The 3,805-nt window shown below is 43.8% G+C and overlaps 1 long non-coding RNA gene across 1 annotated transcript; it reads right to left on the bottom strand.

The window, feature by feature from the left end:
* Positions 1 to 625: 625 nt before the first annotated feature.
* Positions 626 to 3,041, bottom strand: Gm52001. The gene is made up of 2 exons (XR_003950259.1): positions 2,913 to 3,041; positions 626 to 808 (listed from the first exon to the last, which is right to left on the bottom strand). It is a non-coding gene; the product is annotated as a predicted gene, 52001 (long non-coding RNA).
* Between the last annotated feature and the right edge of the window lie 764 nt (positions 3,042 to 3,805).

The raw sequence follows: 3,805 nt of genomic DNA, 5'->3' as shown, positions 1-3,805 counted from the left end.
AATCCTCTGATATAGTTTTTGTAACTCAGTAAATCTGAAATACAAGCGTCGCAGTTAATATATCCATTAATAAGTTAGTAACGTGTCTTGTGCTTCAGCACTATTTCAAAGTCTAATGTATACTGTAATCTTAGTACACCGCAATTTGGGCACTAAATCTTTATCACAAATATCTGTTTTTTATTTAAGCTCTATTAAAATTTGTAGTTTAAGAAGTCAACTCACCCAAGTTGTTTCAAATGTAAAGTTTCCAACTAACTATATGACTCAATTTACATGACAGATAAGTACACATGATTCCTGGTGTTTGAAAGTACGGTTGCCTTGGGTTCACATGGCTCGCCCTTTGCGTGGTATGGCCTTCCAGGGCGAGTCTACTTTAATGTCCTGTGAGGAGATGGAGCAGAATCGGCTGTGCACATAGAGAAGACACTCAGCTTCACCTTCTCTTCCTGCTTCTTCCACTTCACTAATCATAAAATCTGCTAAGGTAAAGTCCAGATGCGGTCCAAACATTGTCAAGGCGCAGGTTTGAGCATCTATTGTGTGCCAGTCACTAAGACAAAACGATTCTCTTCGTTAGGGTTTCTTTTGCTGTGAACAGGCACTATGACCATGCCTAGTCTTACAAGATAAAGCATTTAATTGGGGCCGGCTTACAGCTCATAGGTTTAGTCCTTTACTGTCATGGTGGGAAGCATAGCAGCATGCAGGGAGACTTGGTGCTGGAGAGGGAACTGAGAGTCCTACATCCAGATCAGCAGACAGCATGAAGAGAGGATGTCACACTGGGCCTTGGCTTGAACATCTGAAACGTCAAATCCCACCCTTGGTGACACACTTACTTCAACAAGGCCACATTTCCTAATTGTGCCCCTCCCTCTGAGCCTACGGGCACCATTTTCTTTCAAGCCACCGCAGGTGTGACCAAAGGTGATCATAGTCCCTGAGGTGAGCGCAGTGTAGACTCTTGAAGACTTGTGTTCTTGGATTTGGTAAGGTTGAGTTTTCTGAAACACATTTTTTAAAATAAGCTGCTCACAGTGAGGGGGGAAAAGAAATTTGAATGGCATGGAACTAAAACCTGATAAATGAATTAAATTGTGTCTTAATTTGTGGTTTTGTTATTACAGACTTAAGTTTGAGAGCGTGGTAGGGAGTCACGGACGGATTCGGCAAAGACAGTAAGACCCCTTGGAGGATGGCATCTCCCTGCTCAGTACCTATCAGAACACTTCTATGACAGAAGTCAATGATGGCTGGGATACTTCACCTCCCTCTGCATCTGTTCCTGGAGATGGCAAAGGCAGGGATGAGGGAGGGGATCAGGGACCTGACAAGGCTGGATTCTGAGAGCATTGTCCCTCCTGTGAGGCTGTGGCATGACCTCACAGAGGCAGCAGTGAGCCCCTGTTGCAGTGTATAATGATTATCTTCTAACCAATGCTCTTCATTCTCTCCTGCCTCACATGCATCCCCACACCTACAGGCTGTGTCCCGGGCCACAGATAAACAACCGATCGCCCGTGTCTCACATCTGTGTCCCTTGCTACCACCCACCACCCCTCACCAAGCTCCATCTGTTGTGTGTGGCTTCTGTGTTTCCAACTGGAAACTGTCTTAATGAGCAAATTTGTGGGTTTTGGGTAGAGTTTTGCATATGTTTATCTTAAGGAGATAAAGGTATGTTAACTACATTCCCTGAAGCCCACAAGCAGAACTCATGGGATTAACATGGATTTCATCTTGCATTTACTCCACGCAGAGTGAGTAAATACAGACTCCTGATGAAGAGGGTTTGTCTGCTATGACTCACTGGCCCAGCCAGAATCTATAAACCAGGAGCAGCCTGGTTCCAACTGTTAAAAAGAAAAAAAAAAAAAAATCTCCAAGTGGAAGAAAACTAGAGAAAGCCTGAGGGGTCTATATATGTTCTGCATGCATTTATGTATGGATATTAAGGCCATGTGTGCACAGATACCTGGGTGTATATGCATGTCTATAAGCACAGACACATATATACATGTGCAATGTTCCACAATCTAGCTTTGCATGAGAACACTCCCTTGGTGTCTTCAGCAGGAATACTAGGCGTTTCAGGAGGCTGAGCCCCAAGGCAGATGGTTGGGTCTTTTTCTGCAGGGCACCATCCTACTAAGGAATGTAAGGATGATACAGTAGGCATCTCAGGTTCTCTCTTCCAACAGTCTGTCCCACCCCGCAATCTTTAGTCATGTGCCTGTCTGTCCACGGATGGCATTATTGTCTTCATCCATTTTCTCCATTTTTTAAAAATGAATTCTGGATATTAAATCCTCCACCAGATAAGAATCTGGCAAAGCATTTGTCCTGTACTATGGTCGTCTCTTCAACCCACTAGTGGTCTCTTTCAATGTTATGAGCTCAGGTTTTCTCTTTTAGTTTATTTTATTTATTATTTCAAGCATGCATGGGTGTGTGCATGAGCACATGTAGTGGTCACAGGATGATTTGAGGGTAGGGGGTTCAGCTCCCCCACTGGTTCTTGGTACCAAATTTGAGCAGCAAGCACGTTTGCCCTCTAAGCCAGGCAGATTCTGACTGTAGCTGATTCAGGAACACCAGATAGAGACTTTGGAGGCTGCATCCTGGTCTGTGTTCTACTGCGCATCCCCAGGGCATCAGAGCTGAAGTTGCTTGTGCTACTGAAATTTTACTCAGTCAATAGACATGGGTTGGTTTTCCAACCTCCACTCAGTTATGATCTAGAAGAATCTAAAGTCAAAGGATGGACTATCTGCCTTCCCAAATCCTCTATCACTATCATCTAAAAACTCTAGGAACCTTCTGGTACCGTACCTACCATGTGACTCCACAGCCACGTTTGCTAGAGGGTTCATTGATCTAGAATACACTCATGACCTGTCACTCACCTGAACCTGTGATCTCTCTGCCATCAATCACAGTAGTTAAGCCTCCTTGGAGACATCAAGAATTGATAGGTAAACCATGCATCTCAGGAGACATGAGCCAATCCAATGAGGGCTTGCCCAAACATGAAAATACAAAGTTAGATTTGAACTCCCCACCCTCTCCCGTCACCCCATGTCTCCACCTTCAGAAGTGACTGGCTTCTTCTAAAGACTGGAGTCTTCTCTTTCCATCCCCTTGGCCTGATGGTGTAGTTTACAGGTCTGTTCAAACCCAGAATGACTGGCACCAAGAAGGCAGGCTCCAGAAAGCAGCTCTGGCCATGCCCACCTAATACATATAGAAAGGAGAATAAAACAAGTCACAGAAAATTCTGAGATGTAAGATTTCATTCTTGTTGCCTTGTATTTTATATGAAGACTCTGCTGCTAAGTGCACATTAATTCAGAGCCTCTTTTGGTTTTGGTTTTGTTTTATCTAATAAAGATCTTTGCTTTAAAAGTTTGTAAGCAAGTATCTTTTAAGTGAAATGTTACCTTGCATCTTCCAAAGCATCTAAGAACCACTGACCATGTATGTCTTCAGACTGCAGGTAGAAGGGTGAGTGACAATTGTGCAATAAAATGGCATCCAAAGTGGTAGAATCAGCTCCACCCACTCTGTGGAGCCTCAGTGTCCCTGTTACACTCATGAAGCCCATTCACTCTGGGTTTGAGCAGATGCTAAAAAACTTGCAAACTTCACAGGTGGGCATGGGAACCAGTATTTCTTTCTTTTGAATTGCAAGATTCCAGAAAACAAGAAGCTGAATGGAGAACCTTCTCTACAGAATGGACACACACACACACACACACACACACACACACAGACCTATGGACACAATCACATGGACAAA

Source organism: Mus musculus, chromosome 12 (genome assembly GCF_000001635.26).
Source record: "Mus musculus strain C57BL/6J chromosome 12, GRCm38.p6 C57BL/6J".
Classification (NCBI taxonomy): domain Eukaryota; kingdom Metazoa; phylum Chordata; class Mammalia; order Rodentia; family Muridae; genus Mus; species Mus musculus.
Note: the sequence above shows the minus strand (reverse complement) of the source record. Positions and strands in the feature narration are given on the sequence as shown.